Here is a 22,658-nt window from a genome sequence, read left to right on the forward strand (position 1 = left end):
AACGCTCCAGCCCCTCCTCTCTGGCCTTTGTCTCTTTCCCAGGCCAGGAGTTCACCTGATCTCTTCGTTCTCCAACACCTTTAGCTATCCCCTTGCAGGGGGGGAAAGGCCCCGGCCATTAGTTGCCAGGAGACAGAGTGTCGGCCATTTGTGCACACTGGCCTTTATCCCACCACCTAGAGACTTAAGAAATGCATAGGGGAAACTGAGGCACCCCTACAGTATTCAGAGGAAACATTAAGAACAGTCCCACTTCGTCACATCTCTCCCCCCTTCGAGACCGATAATCGCTAATGGCTCAGATATCTCCTCAGTCAGCTCCTTCAGCATTCTAGGGTGCATTTCATCAGGCCCTGGTGTCTTGAAGACATCTAACCTAAGTAATTTTTAACTTGTTCTTTCCCTATTTTAGCCTATGACCCTACCTCATTTTCATTGGCATTCATTAAGTTAGATGTCCAATTGCTACTAAACTTTTTGGTGAAAACTGAAACAAAAGGCCTTTAGCATTTCTGCCATTTCCACATTTTCTGTTATTGTTCCTCCCCACCCCCTCACTGAGTACCATGAGCATGTGGGGACAAAATCAGAAAGATTAACTCACAAAATAAGTTACACCCAGCAAGGGACATAGAAGGCAATAAGTAGGGTACTACTTAAATCACGGTGGGGAGGGGGAATCATACAATTTTCAAGGGTTGGTCATGGCATAAATAGTGAACTTTGTGGATGTGTTATACACCTGCAACATTTGCTATTTATGTAGTGAGTAACCCACGAAAAAGTGTGATTTCTCCACAGTGTTTCTCACACTAGGAGCCCACCAGGGGGGTCACGGTATTGCCACCCTTACTCCTGAGTTGATGCTGGCAGCAGTGCTGCCTGGAACTGGGTGGCGAGAGAGCGGTGGACACTGGCCGGTGCCCGGCTCTGAAGGCAGAGAAGTAGGGGTTGCTTAGAATTACCACCTTTACTTCTGTTCTGTGGCGGCGCTGCCTTTAGAGCTAGGCACCAGCCGGCAGCTGCCGCTCTCCACTCTGCCTTCAGAGCTGGGTAGCCGGAGACCCGATTTCATGGTCCGTGATGCAAATTTCCGCCCTCATTTTTATGCCCCATTTTTCTACTCCCCAGCCCTGCTTTGTGCCCTTGGTGGCTGCCCCACTCACCCCACTCGTGTTATGGCCCTGTAGCTGCACCAAATTGTCTGGTTACCAAAACAATTCACAGGCGTAATGTAATAGTTGAGTGTTTATATTATTCCAGCAGATTTTTCTTAAACAAATAGGTCTGCTGTGGCTTTTCCAAATTATGGCAGTTCATAAAGGTCCATTATTACTTTTCTGCGATTTTCCAAGCCTTCTTTGCAACTCAGCTGCAATTATTTGAAGATCATCCCGCAGTTCAGGTAGGGTCTTAATTATTATTAACCAAGAGGAGGAAGAAACAGACACCACAATAGGGAAAGAACAGGTTAAAAATATGTAGATACGTTAGATATATTAATGTCAGCCACGAAATTTATTTTAGGGTGCTCAAGGAATTAGCTGAGGCAATCTGGGAACCATTAGCAATTATCTTTGAGAACGCTTGGAGAACGGTGAAGACTGGAAAAGAGGAGCATTGTACCCATCTTTTAAAAGGGGAACAAAGAGGACTGGGGAATAAAGTCAAGCCTTCCTTAGATACCTGGAATGAACAAATTATTATACAATCAATTTGTAAGCACCTAGAGGACAGTAAGGTGATAAGCATGGATTTGCGAAAACAAATAATGCCAAATCAATCTAATTTCCTGCTTTCACAGGGGTACTGGACTTATGGATCCGGGGGACACTGTAGATAGGACATATCTTGATTTTAGTCAGGCTTTTGACACAGGCCCCCATGACATTCTCACAGTGAACTATGTGGTGTACATTCTCACAGGGAAATGTGGTGTACATGAATGTGCTATAAAATGGGAGAAAATGTTGTTGGAAGGTTGTACTCAGACAGTAATCATTAGTGGTTCACTGTCCAACGGGAGGATGTATACAATGGGGTGCCCAGGGGCCAGTCCAGGATCTGATAGAGTCAATATTTTCACTCATTACTTGGATAATGGACTGGAGAGCATGCTGTCTAAATATGCAGATAACAGCCGCTGCGAGGGGCTGCAAGCACATTGGAGGACAGGATTAGAATTCAAGGCAACATTTACAAATTGGAGAAGTGGGCTGAATGAACAAGATGAAATTCAATAAAGACAAGTGCAAACTACTAGATTTAGGGAAGGAAAACCAAATGCATAACTACAAAGTGGGGATGTGATTGGAATAACAGAGACTTGGTGGGATAACTCACATGACTGGAATACTGTCATGGATGGATATAAACTGTTCAGGAAGGACAGGCAGGGCAGAAAAGGTGGGGGAGTTGTGTTGTATGTAAGAGAGGAGTATGACTGCTCAGAGTTCTGGTATGAAACTGCAGAAAAGCCTGAGAGTCTCTGGATTGAGTTTAGAAGTGTGAGTAACAAGGATGATGTCGTGGTGGGAGTCTACTATAGACCACCAGACAAGGGGGATGAGGTGGACGAGGCTTTCTTCCGACAACTAGCAGAAGTTACAAGATCGCAGGCCCTGGTTCTCATGGGAGACTTTAATCACCTTGATATCTGCTGGGAGAGCAATACAGCGGTGCACAGACAATCCAGGAAGTTTTTGGAAAGTGTAGGGGACAATTTCCTGGTGCAAGTGCTGGAGGAACCAAGTAGGGGCAGAGCTCTTCTAGACCTGCTGCTCACAAACCGGGAAGAATTAGTAGGGGAAGCAAAAATGGATGGGAACCTGGGAGGCAGTGATCATGAGATGGTCGAGTTCAGGATCCTGACACAAGGAAGAAAGGAGAACAGCAGAATATGGACCCTGGACTTCAGAAAAGCAGACTTTGACTCCCTCAGGGAACTGATGGGCAGGATCCCCTGGGAGAATAACATGAGGGGGAAACGAGACCAGGAGAGCTGGCTGTATTTTAAAGAATCCTTCTTGAGGTTGCAGGAACAAACCATCCTGATGTGTAGAAAGAATAGTAAATATGGCAGGCGACCAGCTTGGCTTAACAGTGAAATCCTTGCTGATCTTAAACACAAAAGAGAAGCTTACAAGAAGTGGAAGATTGGACAAATGACCAGGGAGGAGTATAAAAATATTGCTCAGGCATGCAGGAGTGAAATCAGGAAGGCCAAATCACACTTGGAGTTCATAGAATCATAGAATATCAGAGTTGGAAGGGACCTCAAGAGGTCATCTAGTCCAACCCCCTGCTCAAAGCAGGACCAATTCCCAGCTAAATCATCCCAGCCAGGGCTTTGTCAAGCCGGGCCTTAAAAACCTCCAAGGAAGGAGACTCCACCACCTCCCTAGGTAACGCATTCCAGTGTTTCACCACCCTCCTAGTGAAATAGTTTTTCCTGATATCCAACCTGGACCTCCCCCACTGCAACTTGAGACCATTGCTCCTTGTTCTGTCATCTGCCACCACTGAGAACAGCCGAGCTCCATCCTCTTTGGAACCCCCCTTCAGGTAGTTGAAGGCTGCTATCAAATCCCCCCTCATTCTTCTCTTCTGGAGACTAAACAATCCCAGTTCCCTCAGCCTCTCCTCATAAGTCATGTGCTCCAGACCCCTAATCATTTTTGTTGCCCTCCGCTGGACTCTTTCCAACTTTTCCACATCCTTCTTGTAGTGTGGGGCCCAAAACTGGACACAGTATTCCAGATGAGGCCTCACCAATGCCGAATAAAGGAGAACGATCACATCCCTCGATCTGCTGCTAGTTGCAGCTAGCAAGAGACGTTAAGAGTAACAAGAAGGATTTCTTCAGGTATGTTAGCAACAAGAAGAAAGTCAAGAAAAGTGTGGGCCCCTTACTGAATGAGGGAGGCAACCTAGTGACAGAGGATGTGGAAAAAGCTAATGTACTCAACGCTTTTTTTGCCTCTGTCTTCACGAACAAGGTCAGCTCCCAGACTGCTGCACTGGGCAGCACAGTATGGGGAGGAGGTGACCAGCCCTCTGTGAAGAAAGAAGTGATTTGGGACTGTCAAGGCTCCTTCCCCACTCTGAACTTTAGGGTACAGATGTGGGGGCCTGCATGAAAACTTCTAAGCTTAACTACCAGCTTAGATCTGGTCCGCTGCTACCACTCCCAATGTGCTAATTCCCTTCCCTGGGTAGCCTTGGGAGACTCTTCACCAATTCCCTGGTGAATACAGATCCAAACCCCTTGGATCTTAAAACAAAGAGAAATTAACCATCCCCCCTCCTTTCTCCCACCAACTCCTGGTGGATCCAGATCCAAACCCCTTGGATCTAAAAACAAGGAAAAATCAATCAGGTATTAAGAAAAAGGCTTTTAATTAAAGAAAAGAAAGGTAAAAGAAAACCCTCTGGGAGAGATTAGCATACCAGCTACTCTCACAGACAACAGATTCCAAACACAGAGGATGTTCCCCTGGGCAAACCCTTAGTTACACACACACACAAAATACCCAAATACCCAATTTGACTATTCCTCTAATTGCACAAGACAGGTTACAAAGAAATAAACATAAACCTATTTATTTTCTTCACTAATACCCACTACTTAATAAGAGGCTGAATTCTGGAGCTTTCCCACTCCGGTCCAAAGTGAAACTCAACAGAAAAAGGGAACTTTCCTCCTTCCCTTTGAACCATCTTGTCCTCCCATTGGTTCCTCTGGTCAGGTGTCAGCTAGGCTAGGTGAACTTCTTAACCCTTTACAGGTAAAAGAGGCATTAACCTTTATCTGTTTATAACAGAGACTATTTAGAAAAACTGGACAAGCACAAGTCCATGGGGCCGGATGCGCTGCATCCGAGGGTGCTAAAGGAGTTGGTGGATGTGATTGCAGAGCCATTGGCCATTATCTTTGAAATCTCATGGAGATCGGTAGAGGTCCCGGATGACTGGAAAAAGGCTAATGTAGTGCCCATCTTTAAAAAAGGAAAGGAGGAGGATCCAGGGAACTACTGGCCAGTCAGCCTCACCTCAGTCCCTGGAAAAATCATGGAGCAGGTCCTCAAGGAATCAATGCTGAAGCACTTAGAGGAGAGGAAAGTGATCAGGAACAGTCAGCATGGATTCACCAAGGGCAAGTCAGGCCTGACTAACCTAATTGCCTTCTATGAGGAGATAACTGGCTCTGTGGATGAGGGGAAAGCAGCGGATGTGTTATTCCTTGACTTTAGCAAATCTTTTATACTGTCTCCCAAGTTAAAGAAGTATGGGCTGGATGAATGGACTGTAAGGTGGATAGAAAGCTGGCTAGATCGTTGAGCTCAACGGGTAGTGATCAATGGCTCCATGTCTAGTTGGCAGCCTCAAACGGAGTGCCCCAAGGGTCGGTCCTGGGGCCGGTTTTGTTCAATATCTTCATTAATGATCTGGAGGATGGTGTGGACTGCACTCTCAGCAAGTTTGCAGATGACACTAAACTGGGAGGAGTGGTAGATACGCTGGAGGGTAGGGATAGGATACAGAGGGACCTAGACAAATTAGAGGATTGGCCCAAAGAAACCTGATGAGGTTCAACAAGGACAAGTGCAGAGTCCTGCACTTAGGACGGAAGAATCCCATTCACTGTTACAGACTAGGGACCGAATGACTAGGAAGCAGTTCTGCAGAAAAGGACCTAGGGGTCACAGTGGACGAGAAGCTGGATATGAATCGACAGTGTGCCCTTGTTGCCAAGAAGGCTTACAGCATTTTGGGCTGTATAAGTAGGGGCATTGCCAGCAGATCGACGGACGTGATCATTCCCCTCTATTCAACATTGGTGAGGCCTCATCTGGAGTACTGTGTCCAGTTTTGGGCCCCACCCTACAAGAAGGATGTGGAAACATTGGAAAGAGTCCAGTAGAGGGCAACAAAAATGATTAGGGGGCTGGAGCACATGACTTATGAGGAGAGGCTGAGGGAACTGGGATTGTTTAATCTGCAGAAGAGAAGAATGAGGGGGGATTTGATAGCTGCTTTCAACTACCTGAAGGGGGGTTCCAAAGAGGATGGATCTAGACTGTTCTCAGTGGTAGCAGATGACAGAACAAGGAGTAATGGTCTCAAGTTGCAGTGGGAGAGGTTTAGATTGGATATTAGGAAAAACTTTTTCACTAGGAGGTGGTGAAGCACTGGAATGGGTTACCTAGGGAGGTGGTGGAATCTCCTTCCTTAGAGGTTTTTAAGGTCAGGCTTGACAAAGCCCTGGCTGGGATGATTTAGTTGGGAATTGGTCCTGCTTTGAGCAGGGGGTTGGACTAGATACCTCCTGAGGTCCCTTCCAACCCTGATATTCTATGATTCTATGAATAGCTGGTTAGGGGTTTGTACTACTGAAAATGATCGGGGGCTATAGTGGATCACAAATTGAATCTGAGTCAATTGTGAAAAAACCTAATGAAGCACTGGACTAGATTAGCAAGAGAGGTGGTGGAATCCCCATCACTGGAGGTTTTTAAGGACAGGTTGGACAAACACCTCAGTGCTGGGGGCTGGACTAGATGCCCTCTCACCGTTCATTCCAGTCCTACAGGTCTATGATTCTATGCAGGTGAAACGTTTGGTCACTTTATTACAGCACTGACCAGCCCCTCCCACTAGCACTAAACCACCGAGACATTTTGAAACCCTCCCAGTAACAAAGTCTGGGAACCGAATGGGAGAAAAGCACAGTACACAAGGAGCGACACTGGGGGATTCCCCCTGACACTGTCCCCAGGGCAGCACACGCCTACAGCAGGGGCTACAGGAACTGGCTTTTCCTCCCCTTGCACCTCCCCTTGCTCTCAGGAAAGTGAATCTGCACAGGGATACTGCAATAAGTGTGTGTGGGCCGGTCAGAGATCTGGGAATCTCTCTCCCCAGTTATTTCTCCCGGTGCTCTTTTCAGTCTCTCTCTCTCCTTTTTCTCCTTGTGTCTCCCTTCCTCTGGCCTACAACCAATCCTGGGGGTTCGCTCTCCTATGGCTGGATCGGCTCCTGCAATTGCTAAGGGGAGGAGAGATGTGGGGGGAGGAGGGGCTGTTTGTGCAGAGTCACTTTCATGTCCATTCCCAGTTCCCTGAGGTCTCTAACAATCACCTGGTGTCTCTGGCTCAGATGTTGGGGTGGGCAGAGCCTTGGGCTGACCTATGGGGCTAATTACAGCTGGAGAAAATCCTCACCTTGGCTGGGCACAGAGGAAGCTTTACTCACGGTCACTCCCCAGCCCCGATCCCGCTGGGGGGAGCAGCAGCTGCTCAGCCTGGGCCCCCAGACCACAATCAGGGCAGCAGCATCTGAACCAGGAAGCTCAACCCCAATATCCTGAGGGAGAGAAAGAGAGAAACTGAGTCACTTTCTCCCCTTTAGCAACAACTGAAACCCCCTCCCCACAGGGACACGCCCTGATTTTATCTGCCCCCCATGTTAATTTGGAGTCACTCCCTGTTCTGCCTTGCAGTGACTCTGGATTAATACGCGTCTCAGCGTGTAGCCCTAAGGATTAATCTGCTTGCTTGCATAGATATATCTTTTCTTATAAGTTTAAGTATTTGATGTACTGTAATAGGTTTATAGAATTATATTCAAAATAAGTTTGGCTGTAATGCAAGAGACCTACAGGCTAAAACCCTGTATGATAAGCTAAGGCAAAGTTAGCATATCGATATTGTGACCTATATAGATGTCTAGAGACCTTTTACCTAAACCAATATACAATGCAGGATGGCAAAGGGGATTTTTCAAAGTTGTACCCACAGACTTAATAAGTACACCACAAGTGCGTACATACCTGTCAGCAATACGCACGTACATACTAGCCTATGGGGTAAGTGTACCCTAACATATCTGTGGGGGAGGAATGAAATTTGGGAATAAGAGGAAGGATTTCCAGCTTCATTCATCATCTATTCTAGATCTCTTCATCTTCAACTAGCCAGGAGACTCGAGGAGCGTGTGACAGGGATTGTCAGGGATTCCAGGCACCCTTAGACCCCTAGAAATCTCACCCGAGGCATAAGTAAATGGTTAAAATTACAGAGACTTACAAATTGTGTGTCTCACCCACGCTTTCATAAGAAAACAAACCTAATTTCCTGTGACTGCAGCTTGGCAGCAGTCCGAGTATTTCCAGTTTTGACTTAGAAGTTTAATTTTAAGGTTTTTGAATATAATAGTGCAAGATAAAAAGTAATATTATAAAGTAATAGTGTTCTTGTTAAAGTAATATTATTTAAAGTGATACGTGCGTCTAAGGGGTTTTGTAAAGGTTGAAGTTATAACGAATGGTACCGATAAGATATTAGCAGTAGCACTGGATCTGATGACCCACACTAGTGGTGGCGGGGGAGTTGACAAATCTAGGTATTAATTGCTGCCAAAAGGCCGCAATAGTTCAGAACTTGAACAGTTCAAGATACCTTATCTCAGTCCCCTTAACTCTCCCGGGCTGCACCTCTGATCCGTCTGCCTTAGCATTTCCCAGTATTTGGCAGGTCCCGACAGAGGGAAAAGACCTCTCGATTAGCTATGAGCCATCGAGGAAACAGAGGGAACATACTCCCATCCCTCTATTATTTACTTGGGACTTATTGAACCAAGTGTAAAAAATGGTTAGGGGTGTTATTTCCTGTGTTTCTGTGAAGGGACGCCTTCAATTTCAGAAAAAAGAAGAACAGGAGTACTTGTGGCACCTTAGAGACTAACAAATTTATTAGAGCATAAGCTTTCGTGGACTACAGCCCACTTCTTCGGATGTGGGCTGTAGTCCACGAAAGCTTATGCTCTAATAAATTTGTTAGTCTCTAAGGTGCCACAAGTACTCCTGTTCTTCTTTTTGCGGATACAGACTAACACGGCTGTTACTCTGAAACCTTCAATTTCAGAGTAAAACAACAGAGTATTCATTCTAGTTGATTGAATAAGCTAGTGAAGTTGTAGAATTGAAATGAGTTCTATATTTTGTGTTAAAAGTGGAGTAAGGGCAAGAGTGGAGTCTGTTGGAGTTGCCCGCAGTCTGGCTTTAGAAAACTTTGCCAGAAAATACATTCAGGAACATGGAGGAGGTTTAGAACAGCTGAGAAATAGCGAGATGATTTCTGAGCATGGTAACCCATGGGGTTTTGTGAGTGAGGTATTTGATGTAGAAACAGAGCAGAAAAAGATCAGGACTAAACTGGTAAAAGGAAGAGCTGTTGAATGCCTGCTCGTGGCTTGTAGTTCGCTGGCAAAGAAATTGAATAAAAAAATAGGGTTACTCAGGGAAGCCCAGCAAACTTTGGATGCCAGCCTAAAATCGCTGGAGGGCTCTAGATCAGATCGTGGTCAGCTGTTGGACAGAATCAGAGAATTAGAAAAGAGAGAAGATGTGTCAGAGGAGGATAAAGAATCGATTCCCGTCCCTATTGGTATGGTGGAACCGACGGACAGGGCCAGTGCAACCACTAGGCGAACTAGGCGGCCACCTAGGGCGCCAAGTGGTTGGGGGCACTAAAAAGCGTGCTCAGGGGAGGCAGCGCAGTGGAGGTGAGCTGGGGCAGGGGGGCGCTGGGAGGGCTGCCAGCCGCAAGTAACAGGGGGGCGTGCAGGGGAACCACTCCCCGCCCCAGCTCACCTCTGCTCTGCCTTCTCCCCTAAGCACACCGCCCCCACTCTAATTCTCCTCCCCTCCCAGGCTTGCCGCGCCAAACAGCTGATTGGCGCTGCAAGCCTGGGAGGCGGGAGAAGTGGAGCGGCGCCGGCGTGCTCATGGGAGAAGGCGGAGCGGAGGTGAGCTGGGGCGGGGAGCTGCCGCAGGGGGGGCTGCCTGGGGGGAGGGAGAGTGGGGGGCTGCCACAGGGAGGCGCCGCAGGGCGGGGGGGGGGGGAGCTGCCGCAGGGCTGGTGGGGGGGCTGCAGGGGGGGCTCCCCGTCCCTGCTCCGCTCCAGCCCCACCACCACTCCCCTGAAGACTGCAGCCAGGCCTGACCCTGCACTCACCATGTGGTAAGTGGAGCGACCCGGCCCCAGCCTGCTCCGCTGCCCTGGCTCCCAGCCGCGCCGCCAGCTAGTGTGGGGGGGTGGTTCCCCCTTCTCTCCTCCCCCCAAGCCTGGGAGCCAGGGGAGCAGAGCAGGCTGGGGCCAGGTAACTCCACTTCCCGCAGGAAGTGGCCAGCCCCCCTCCCACCCATCCCCCACAGAGGCCTGGAGCCAGCCCCCCCTCCTGTGGAGGCCTGGGGCGAAGCCCCACACAGCCCCCCCCACACACACACACAGAGGTCTGGGGCCAGCCCCCCCTCCCTCCAGTGGAGGCCTGGGGCTGCGTAGGGCACCAAAATAGCTAGGGATGGCCCTGGCTCCCCGGGCCGGGGGGAGGGGGCGCAAGGTGGAAGTTTCACCTAGGGCGTGAAATATCCTTGCCCCGGCCCTGCCAACGGAGGTAGAAAACTCTGCAGGGCCAACTACTAGAAGCAGGGTACGAGAATGAGCTCAGGCTGATACAGTACCTTTAGGAGCGGAGTTGGAGATTGAGTCTGAAGAGCCGCTGGGAGAGTCAGAAGAGGAAGTTAGCAGCGCAGGAGATACCGGCAGTTTGCAGATAGGAAAAGGAAGTCCCAGGGTGGCACCACAGGAGGTGGAGCTGAGTGCCCTAGAAAAGGCAGCTAGTGATGTAAAGGAGGAGTTGAGCAAAGCAAAAGGGGAGGAAATATCCTCTCCTCTGTTAGTGAAGAGTCAGTGCCTTTAGAGACTGTCATTATTCAGGGACTAGAAGGTGCAGTTACAACAACCAAGGAATAGAATTCCTGCTTCTCCACCCAATATTACATTAGCACCATATAGAGTAGAAGATCCAGCCCCTTTTGGGTGGACATTTGTTAGCATTTGGGCAATCAACATTGCCTAGACCCCATGCAGGGGTGGCTCTGTTTTTCGCCGCCCCAAGCACGGCAGTCAGGCGGCTTTCAGTGGCACACCTGCGGGCGGGCCGCTGGTCACGCCGATTCGGTGGCATACCTGCGGGAGGTCCGCTGGTGCCGCGCCTTCAGCGTCCCCACCGCCTAATTGCTGCTGAAACCGCGGGACCGACGGCCCTCCCGCAGGCATGCCGCCGAAAGCCGCCTGACTGCTGCCCTCACAGCAACCGGCAGGCCGCCCCCTGCGGCTTGCCGCCCCAGGCACGTGCTTGCTGCACTGGTGCCTGGAGCCGCCGCTGACCCCGTGGAACCTCTACATCCCCTTGGTATATGTTAGTATCACCCGGTGTACCGGTAGAACATCCTACTACACAGACCTTAGTGGACTGAGGCTGGGTCTACACTACCTGCCTGAATCGGCGGGTAGAAATCGACCTCTCGAATCGACGCTTTTACTCCACCAGCGGAGGTGGGAGTAAGCGCCGTCGACGGGAAGCCGCGGAGGTCGATTTTGCCGCCGTCCTCACAGCGGGGTAAGTCGGCTGCGATACGTCGAATTCAGCTACACTATTCACGTATCTTAAATCGACTACCCCCTGTAGTGTAGATGTAGCCTAAGAGAGGTCCTGCATCAGTGTGGAGACGCCCTGAGTGTAAGACATAGAGGTTTTATGGAAAATTGTCCTGCATATCCAGAATTCTCTCCAATGGAAAGTTCTGATGGCTCAGACGAGGAAAATGTGACTTTGGGCAGGAGAAGTCAAAACAGAGAAATTATAGATTCAAGCTCAGATAGAAGTCCAGATCCTGATCCAGAAGGAGGATCCTCAGACTCTAATTCTGACTGTCCTGTAGCAGTTGTTACAGACGTTAAGACCCTGGATCTGGTAACTAAGTAAGTCGGGATGATGGAAGATTAGTCAGTCGCAATGCATGCACAATGTGTGCAAGAAACAGCAAAAGTGAAGGGAAGATTGGGTTAAAATTTTACAACTCACAGTGAATTTAGCATTGTGGAGTACTTTGCCACCTGAGTACAGGGTAGGAGAATTTTTTTTTTAACAAAACGGTAGCCCTATTGGAACATAATCAGCATCCGGGGCAAGCTGGAGTGGCAATTGTGTCTAACTTAACTGCAGGTAAAACTGATGTGGAGACTCATTAGATCTTTGCTTTAAGTGCAGCATTCCACAGTCATATGAAAGAGGAAACAGATGAGCCACCATCCGTTAGTTTGCTAGTTAATAACTCTCTTCCCCATTTACGGGAAATGGTTAACATGCATATAATTGATGATACTTCTTTAAAGAAGGCATTAGCCTTACTAGCCAAGGCATATGCGCAGGGGGGCTCTAAGATAGGTCGGCGTGGAGCCCCTGTTCCAATACTTCAGGAATCACGAACTAATCCCACTGTGAGGATTGAGAGGCCTCAACTTCAACCAGGGTTAGGCTGAGGGGTTCCTAAATTCCCTCGGTACCAGCATTGGCAAAATGACCCTAACCCACATAATAACCCTGGACCTTCGAGTGGGCAGGCCCCTCGACAGGGTTATGCATTTGGATCTTATGTAGGGGCCCGGGACTGTGTTCCTTTCTTTTCAGATTACTGCACAGAACAATTCACGTCTGCAGAGACCCAAGTCACCACCTCCCCACAAAAATGAGGACTCAGTTGTAAGGATGTTTAAGACAGCGCAGCAGACGCGTGAGGTTCAACGACGGGATATCCAGGAACTCTGAGCCCATGTGAATGAGCTGATGATGGTAGGCCAGGGCCTAGCACCCTTGAACCATCCAGTGGCCTCTATTGACCCATTTCCTTCTCTCCGGTGGACAGCCTCTCCACCTCCAGAGTTGGCTGTCTCCAAAGAGATAGAGGAAGAACCAATAGATTATTTGTCTGCATATGTCAATCAACCCCGAGTATAGTCATAACCCCCGTCATGGAAAAACGACCACGCGTTGTGTTTGGATCAGAATCGCATGAGGCCTCTTTATTTTCATGCATGCACGGGGGTACCAGCGAACTGGCAAGCCCCCCGACTACAGATTTTCAAATAGCTTATATAGCATAAAACCACAATTAGGTAATGCATACTTCCTTATCAGCATTATTGCCATATTTGGACTACACTCCCCCAAAAAGGGAATATAGCTTAGCAAGCTTTCCTGTTTTTCACAGTCTGCCCTTTGCGGTTTCTTGCTCTGTCACCGGACATCTATTAATCAAAGTCTGTTACAAAGGTTAATTCTGGTTAATTCTACTTTTATAATGTCTACAGTTAATTCTGCTTTCATGATTTCTGTCTATCCTTCTACTTACACTCTCCCCCCCCCCCCCTTTTCTCCTTCCTCCAGGCCATACATACAGTTCACCTGACCCTACATATAGTTCACTTGACCAAAGTTTAGGCCTTAGACTATTTGTCCTCCACACCCCGTTAGGCAGGGATGCAAGCGGGAGACCCAGAGTATCTGCAGTGGTAGGGGGCATCCACAGGAATTGTATTATAGATACTGAGGCAGCAATTAGCATTTTCCATGTCAAGGATCCTAGATCCTCTTCTCTGTCATCAGGGTGTACAAAGACACTTGCAACTTTGGCAAGTAATCAGGTTGTTACCACACTTTCTATACCCCTTGAAATACGGATAGGTCACCTAAGAAAGGTTCATACCTTTGCACTGATGAAATTAGCAGACCCAAAGAATTGTCTATTGGGAACTGATTTCCTATACAAACAGGGATGTGTTCTTGATCTGGGTAACCAGAGACTTGGGTCTCTGCAGACGTGTCTTACCGTAGAACAGGTAAAGGATGACTCACCAGTGATCATACCTGAGTGTGGCCTGGTGTCTCCAGTGGAGGACTCTGAACCTGAGGGGTAGGAGTTGAACAAAATAGTGGCTAAGCATGCAGACCAGCCTGAGTTACAGGCGTTACTTCGCAAGCAGGCGAATGCCTTTGCTAAACACAAACATGATTGTGGATGCATGGCAGTCACTCTTGTTGTGGAAGGAGGAGAGATTTCAGCCCAGAGACAGTATCCTTACCCAAAACAAGCAAATCCATACATAGAAAAGACTATCAAGTCTTTACTGACACAGGGAGTACTACGTAGATGTACTTCCATTGCGAATTCCCCTATTTGTCCTGTAAAGAAACCAGATGGTTTGTGGCGTCTCACAATAAATTACAGATGCCTGAATCAGGTCACACCCACTTGTGCCCCTACAGTGGCCAAAATGCCAAATCTAATCAAGTCCTTTGATCCAGAGGCTGTGTGGTTTACTGTCCAAGACATCAGTAACACCTTTCGGACATTGCCATTGGCCCACATTTCACAGTACCGCTTTGCATTTAGTTTCCAGGGAGTCCAATATTCCTGGACACGTTTACCTCAGGGGTATAAAAATTCTCCAGCTTTATTCCATGCGCAAATGAGGCGGGTACTGTCGTAATTTTCTAAACCAAATGTTCTATTTCAATACGTAGATGACCTGTGTTTAGCTACACAGACTAAAAAGGAGCATTTAGAAAGACTTGACGAGCTCCTGCAGATCCTAAAGGAAGCAGGGTTAAAGTGCAATCCGGCCAAGGCACAGCTAATGGCCAATTGTCTCTCTTTCTTGGGCCTCACCCTGACAATGGGGTGGAACCCCGGCACAACAGAAAGTAGATGCAATCCAAACATTGGCTTTACCACAGGACCCAACAGCTTTAAGATCGTTTTGGGGTTTAATGGGGTACCACAGGGATTTCAGTCCCAATTTTGCTTCTATTGCAAGTCCCTTGTACCAACGACTAAAGAAAGGTGCCCAGTGGAAATGGTGTGAGCAGACACAGACGAAGTGTCCCAGCTAAAACAGGCCATTGTCAAGGCTCCAGTGTTGATCACTCCAAATCCCGAGATACACGATCGTCCAGAGATAGCGGTGAGTGTTAATGCGTTAGCGGCTGTGGCCTCACAAGAAAGGCATGGGAAAATCAGACCTGTGGCTTATGCCTCATATTTAATGTCATCAGTTGAACTTAAATATGACAATTGTGAAAAGTACCTATTGGCCACCAGTTGGGTCATACAACACTTTTCTTGTCTAATTGGCCTCAGCCCAATCATATTATGCTCATCGCACACTCCCCTTCAGTTCTTACTGTCCAATGGGGTAAAAGATGGGCAAGTCTCAAATACTCACCTAGCCCACTCGGCATTACTGCTGCAAGGGAAGGATATTGCAGTCAAACCTATTAGGACACCATCCTTGTTACCAACTGCTCTACTGTATCAAGGAGAGCCACACGCGTGTCCTGATCTTGATCAATTGGATCTAAGGGGGAAGGCAAAACAAAAGCTTTTCCAACCATTGATCCAGGAGACAGAGTCCATTAATAGGTATCATTTCTTTGTTGATGGTTCTAGTTATTACTATCAAGGCAAACCATATACCGGGTTTGGAATCTACGCAGTTCCTCCTGAGGGGAAAGGAGAGCCTTGGGAGAAGGCATATTCATGCACTCCACATTCAGGTCAATATGCTGCATTAGCTGCAGTGGCTTGCGTGTTGGAATACTGTGTGTCTGTTTTCAGACTCTGCGTGGGGGTGCAATTCTCTCACAGAATTTCTACCATGTTGGGAAACAAAATGGGTTTACATCTTCTGGTGGCACACCTATTATGTATGCATCGTGATGAAATACATCCATTGGTTAGCAGTAATCACTGTTCCAGGGTGGCCAATTAAAGTGAAAAAAGTAAAAGCTCACAGGAAATTAGACTCTTATGCTAAAGAAAATGGGAAGGCTGATAAATTAGCCTGAGAAGGAACCTGATTAGGGGAATTCTGGAAAGGAAAAGATCAGGAATATTCTGTTACTACCCCTAGTCCCAGATGCCCTATAGCCACAACTAAATTGTGACTGACATACCAGATTTAAAAGATATGCAGAAATTGGATAGGGATATAGTGACAGTAATCCTAGAGCTTTCCAAGACAGAAAAAGACGGGTCACTAACAGCAGTGACTTCTGCCTTTGTACAGAAGACATGAGCAGCATTTACAGGTAGTAGATGGAGTTCTCATGTATACAGGAGGTCCTTTCCCTGTGAGGGTAGTTCCAGCTCACCTATGGAGGGAAATGATGTATGAAGGATTAAAATGCAAGTGGCATATGGATTGTGTACAGGCCCAAAGTCCAGAGTTTGGTCAAGAGGTCAGAGGTCTAGCAAATAGTGATTAGCTAAGAAAAAGCAGAATAAACAAGATAACCTTGCCTTTGCTAAGATCTGCTTAATCAGTAGAAATGCCAGATGTTGAAGCAATAACTGAATAATTATGTTTCATTCAATGTTTCAGATTAAAAACAAAGAATCCCTGTACCTATTGTGTTAGTTTCTTTTGTAGGGAGAAGTTCTTCCCCCACGTCCAACCTTGAGTTTATGAAAGGTTGGCACATGTCAGTATAAGATATGGCCTCCTCCCACCTCCCTTTCCCAGGGACCGATGCCTGCCTTAAAACACACAGGAGACAATCTTTGTTGCCATATACTGTCACTGTTTCTTTGTTTTAACCCCTAGGAACGTATCTGCTGGACAATCAGAGGAGCTACTCCAGTCCTATGAATCCCAAATCAGAATTCAACATATATATTTTATCCTAATAACATTTTATCAAAGTATTAATTAAATGTTAACGTGCTAACTTAAGACCATGGGCAGAGACATTATGTAACCTGTTAACCATTGGCTACTGTGCTATCTTTTCTTGCGGCCAGACCTATCCCGGAGTGTGGAACTGCCTACCCCGTCACTTTCCCCCGCCCATGGAAAATCCATATTTTCTATTGTAATTGATTGACAGTGTCTCTGAACCTAATAAGCAAGGTGACACTCCGCCCGCGCTGTGTGTAATAAACTCCTATGCTTGACCTCTACACAGTGTGGATTTATGTCCTTCAGTTTGGGGGCTTGTCCGGGATTCAAGCTTGTGAACTGGCTGAGAATCTGAGACTGAAATCCAAAGGAGGTGAGTATGTTTACTTTACCCCCTCATTAGGCCAGGGATAGAAGCCTTTCATCCCCTTTCAGACACATCTTGTTCCCTTTTTTTAATTTGTATAAAGGAACCTAGACACATGTAGTCCAAGCAAAGGGGTTAAATAAGGGTACCACTTGGGAGGGAAGACTTGTGCAAGAGGGTTATGTACTATTTAAACTAAGGGGTGTGTTACGGAGGACTTGGATAAACCCCAGCAAGTGATTGGCCGTGAGTTAAGCCCAGGATTGGCTGGGTATGCAAGCAGTAGGCAGTGCAAACTGGTGGTCCATTTCCTCATTGCATGTAACATTGCAAGTCCTAGGGGAGTACCCCCCCCAGGCATGTGACGTACATGCTTTTGAATAGCACAAAGTCTCCAACCAATAAGACCAGCAATTGTGTGAAACTGGGGGGATAGCTCAGTGGTTTGAGCATTGGCCTGCTAAGCCCAGGGTTGTGAGTTCAATCCTTGAGGGGGCCACTTAGGGATCTGGGGCAAAATCAGTACTTGGTCCTGCTAGTGAAGGCAGGGGGCTGGACTCAATGACCTTTCAAGGTCTCTTCCAGTTCTAGGAGATAGGATATCTCCATTTTTTAAAGACCGTGCTGTATTTAAAAAGGGGGGAGACGTCCTCATAAAAAACTGTCAAGGCTGTTGAGATTGAGACCATAGCATAAAAATGGGGGGGGGAAATAAATCCTCATCAAGGCTGACAGGCTGTGGAGATTGAGACTACAGCATTTAGGGGGGGAAGACGTACGTTCCCAACAAGATCAGCAGCCGGGGTGACTAAAAACCCATGGCGTCAAAAGGAGAGGCGATAATCAGTCCTCGAGAGTACTTGGAATATAAACATGTCAAAACTCGGCAGGCAGCAGCTAAAAAAGCAAACTACTCTGCAGCCGGACCAGAGGCAGATCTGGTTACTTGGTGGAATAATCAGAAAAGTGACAAAACAGACAAAGCAGTAATAGTTTTACTAAATATTCTTAACAAAAAAATTAAAATGTAATTTTAAGATTTAAAAATCAGGCTCTGAAAAATAAGAGCCTGTGCTCTAAAATATGTAATTGTCAAGAAATTGGAAAAAATCCCAGAGCAAAAGAATCACATTCACCATGCCTGGGACACACTCCAGATTGGGAGGGGAACAGCACACTCCTGGCATTTGTCAGCCAACTGCGCCACCGATTAACTATCTGTGGGAAAACTCAGCAGCACAAAGCAAAGGGGAAGAATCAGAACCCCCTCCATACATTTCTTGGCATGACAGGCCAGATTTGAGCACCCACAGAGATAATAAAGAAGCACCACAAGAATTAATTGTCCCAGGGGAGCAAGTACAGCGTATGACTCCAATCAAAACACAGCAAAGGAGGTTCAGAAATGTTAATGCGGAGGGTGAACCAGTAAGGGGACTCAGGACAGAAACAACTGTAACCCTTCTGCCCATCTAAGTTGGCAGCAACAAGGGCCGGGTTCTGGATCTAGGGGTTCCGTTTCAATAACGCAATGCAAAACCGGCTCGAGCCCCCACCCAGTGACCTGGGACAATTACATATCACCCCCTGGGCGCCTCTAAGAGGCAATACTTCCCCTCTCAAGCACGGAGTCTGAGTGTGACAGAAAATGTTTAACAACATGAGGTAAATGACATCAGCATTAAATTGGGAAAACACCACAAACAGGATTCATAACACAAACCATGAGCAAAAAAACCCACCCCAGCAAATTGGGCTGTGTCCTTTCCCTTTGGGTTCTTGAATCCAGCAACCCAAAAATCACCCAGAGTCCCCAAAGTCCAACACCCCCAAAGTCTCTTGGGTCCAGCAACCACCCAAAGTCCCAAAAGTCCAACAGACCCCAAAGTCTCTGTCCCTGGTCAGTGCAGCCCCAGAGTAAAAGGGGGGGGGGCACGCAGGGTGTTAAGGGGCACCTTACGTGATCCGAGGCCAGCCGGCCGTCTCTCCGTGGGGTTCCGCCACAGCCTGCACCACGACCCAGTCCACTTCCTGCCGTCCCACAAACTGCTCCGCTCTACAAGCTGCTCCGCTCCGCTCACCGACCTGTGAGCTGCTCCAGCCGTCCCCGCAAACCGCTCCGCTCGCCGTTCCTTGGGCCGCTCCAACTGGCCCCGCGCTGCTCCTCCAGTCGTCCCCACAAATTGCTCCGCCAGCTGCTTAGCAATATAGCTTCAGGCTCCCCCATTAGTTAACACAGCACTCCGTGATCTCAGCTCTTAATAACTTTAGCTCTTTTGTGATTTCAGCTCTTAGCAATTTCAGCTCATAGTAGGGGAGCCCCAGTGCTAGTGCACCATTGGCCCAAAGTGAATTCAGCTCAGCAGCCTGTAACTAGACTCCTAATGGAATCAAAGCTAGCTCTAAAAAGCAACAGAGGGTCCTGTGGCACCTTTGAGACTAACAGAAGTACTGGGAGCATAAAGCTAGCTCTAACATTCAACAGTGGAGAGAGGAGGTAGTGCAATTGGTGTGTTGAGCCCTCAGAGGGGGCCCATCCCATCAGGTGCAAATACCTGTCCCTGTCCTCTCTCCATTCACTGGGCTTTGTAACCCATGCCCCTTGTCAAGCAAGTGCTACTTAGGTAATGATGAAGGACTCACCCAGTCCTTCTGTCATACAACAGTTCCACTGGCCTTGATTCACAGAATCAGGGTAACAAAACTTTATTCTTCCTGCCCCAATAACAGAGAAAACTGGGGATCCCACACCAGCCAAAGTAACCACTTTCAGTTGCTGTTGGTTCATGCCAGGCGAGCGGGTGTGCCTATGCAAACAAGATCAGCCCCTGGAGTTCTTTTCCACACTCGCCATAATTCACCACCAGATGTCAGGGTAGAGCTCATCCTGACTCTGCTTACACAACTAAAATGTACTGTTCCTTCACCCCCCCCAGGAAAAACAGGCACTACTGTCTGATTTACCCGAACTCAAGTGTGAAAACAAGAATACTGAGTTCTGGGACAAGCTGGATGGCCTGACTGAAATACATGGCCTTCATAGGAAGGACGTTTACATCCTGGTCAAGTGCAAGTGCCCCAGGGATGTGTGGGAGAACCTAGATAATAAATGGAAGACAGGGCGCTGGGTTGAAGATCAGAACCCCAACCCAGCGGGAGGGGATCAGGCTGAAGAACCAGCAGGAATCCCAAACCCAGATGCAGGCACTGTAACAGAATTCAGGAATGCACTATCTGTTGTTCTAGGAGCCCAGACCACTAACTGGGGGGCTCTGCAGTCTGTGGTTCAGCAGAAGGGGGAGTCTGCCATGTCCTATGTTGAAAATAAATGGAATGCATTCCGAGCTCATTCATGTCTGGAGAATATAACATCCCGAGACCATGATGTATCCCTTCAAATCCTAAAGGAAGGGCTGTCTGCAGATCACCAAGCAGTCCTGGCATTAGGCATTTCAGTGGGGAGACATACTCAGCAGTAATTAAATGGGCCACAGAAATAGAAAACAGAAAAAAAGAGGAAAGTAGCAGCAACCACACCCTCTGAGGAAATTGTAGCGGTTCATGCAGTCAGAACCACTACTTGCTTCACTTGCAATAAGCCTGGACATCTGGCACGTGACTGTAAAAATAAAAATAAAATCAAAACATGCAGTAATTGTAAAAGGAGCGGCCACTTACAGGAAGACTGCTTCCACCCCGGAAGGGGTAAAGAAGGGCAGTGGCCAAATGAGCAAAATAAAACTAATACAACTAGTACCCAAGAACAAAATAAGAACAAACAAATCCAGGAGTTGCTCAAACTCCTGGCTAGCAAACAGGTATCAGCGGCCTCTGTGGCTGGAACCGAAGGCGACCCCAGGATGTTTCTTAACGCACGAGTGGGGGGCCGACGGTGCAACATGTTAAAAGACACAGGTGCCTCGGTATCGATAACCAGCCAAGATCTCCCCCTCACCCATAGAACAATATGGATTGAAGGAGTGGGAGGGGGGAAATTAAAAGCAATCCTAAGCCAGCCAGTAGAAATAGAATTTTAAGATATAGTCACAGTCTGTCAAATCTGGGTTTGCCCTGAGCAGGGAGACACAATTTGCGGCATAGATCTCCTAAGGAGCTCGGGGGAGTAATCCGTCCCAGAGCTAGCTGCATTGAATGTGCCAAAGGGTCCAAACAAACAAAATCTCAAAATATAGCCATGATTGCCAGTAATAGGGTAATAATACCAGAGTGGGGGCAAGAGATAAACAAGATTGTGGGCTAGTAAACATGAAACCTATATCTGTAGAAGGACCAACTCACAAAGCCCACAGGCAGTACCCAATTAAACCAGAAGCCTTAGAGGCAGTTAAAGATATAGTCACTAATTTAAAATCTAAAGGGGTAATTAAAAAAACCACCTCCACAACTAAGTCCCCAATTTGGCCCGTCAGGAAGCCAGACGGGATCTGGAGGTTAACTATACACTACACCCACCTTAACCGGGTGACTCCAAAGGCACATCCTATTGTGTCAAGCCCTGCCACTATTCTTAATTTGCTAACACCAGAACACTCAGTATTCTCAGTCCTGACTGTAGCTAATGGATTTTGGAGCATTCCCCTTGCAAAGGAGATTCAGGAGAAATCTGCATTTACAGTAGGAGACCAGCAGTACACTTGGACCCGAGTACCTCAGGGGTTCCATAATTCTCCCTCCATATTCCACAGGGCAATGGCAGAAGTAATAGCACAAGTGCCTTTGGAAGGGGATACTGTAATACCACAGTATGTAAATAATTTGCTAATTGCCAGTTCAAATAAAAAGGACCATTTAAAAACCTTAAACAGACTGTTCCTGTATCTTCGCGAGGCAGGATTTAAATTAAGCCCGAAGAAAGCTCAACTGCAACAGCAGCAGGTTTTATACCTAGGGCATAACATCTCCCAGGGAGAAAAGGCACTCACCACAGACAGAAAGCAGGCAATTTTAGGGTTAAAGAAACCACGGACAGTTAAGGAAGTCTGGAAGGTCCTGGGACTCCTTAATTTCTGTAGAACCTATATACCGGAGTACTCAGAGATGGTGGAACCAATTCAAAACCTCACTAGAGGGGGAAAGCCTGCAAATTAGTTAGTAATATGGGGCACAGAATAAGAGGAGGCATTTATAAAAATAAAACAGGCTTACCCGATATGGGAAAGCCATTCCACTTTTACCGTAGCCATAGCGGGACCCAGTATTCTGCTGTACCAACCCAGCTTCACGGAGACAGACACCATAAGACCCCCTGTATCCCAGGGATTACCGGAGTGCGTCATTGTGCTACGTGGGCTGTGAAAGCTTGTGAATCATACACTCTTACAGGGAAATTAGTGCTCCATACACCCCATACACTTATTGATCTCTTAACAAAGGGCGACTAAGATCTGTAACAGATGCCCGCAGGAGTCAGTGGGAATCAATATTGTGCTTGCAAAACCCTAACTTCTCCATAGTAAAAAAAACAAAAAAATAAATGTAGCCAAATGTCTGAACATAAAGGGAGAGGTACACGCATGTCTTATAAATAGAGAAGAGGAAGTGTTGGGAAGAATTAAAGAAGAGCCATTAGAGAATCCAGATATAGTTTTGTATGTAGAAGGATCAAAGGAGTGCCACACACCGGATGGGCAGTGGTACTCAGTGATGGGACAGTGATAGCGTCAGGCAGGGCCGGCTTTAGGCCGATT

At 47.4% G+C, this 22,658-nt stretch overlaps 1 protein-coding gene across 8 annotated transcripts in view; it reads right to left on the reverse strand.

Annotated features, from left to right (window-relative positions):
• Positions 1–22,355, reverse strand: part of LOC101946483 (zinc finger protein 501-like) — a 41,662-nt gene extending 19,307 nt beyond the window's left edge. For 2 of the 8 annotated variants that reach the window (XR_010593250.1, XM_065570237.1), the window contains exons 1-2: positions 10,523–10,945; positions 7,224–7,365 (exon numbers count right to left, since the gene is read on the reverse strand). The gene's annotated coding sequence lies outside the window, so the exon portion shown is untranslated. Of the gene's footprint in view, positions 1–7,223; positions 7,366–10,522; positions 10,946–15,128; positions 15,261–18,910; positions 20,570–22,116 lie in introns of those variants that run through there. The other 6 variants (XR_010593251.1, XM_065570238.1, XM_065570241.1 and 3 more) reach the window with 6 other exon arrangements.
• Positions 22,356–22,658: the final 303 nt, after the last annotated feature.

This window comes from Chrysemys picta, chromosome 16 (genome assembly GCF_011386835.1).
Source record: "Chrysemys picta bellii isolate R12L10 chromosome 16, ASM1138683v2, whole genome shotgun sequence".
Lineage (NCBI taxonomy): Eukaryota > Metazoa > Chordata > Testudines > Emydidae > Chrysemys > Chrysemys picta.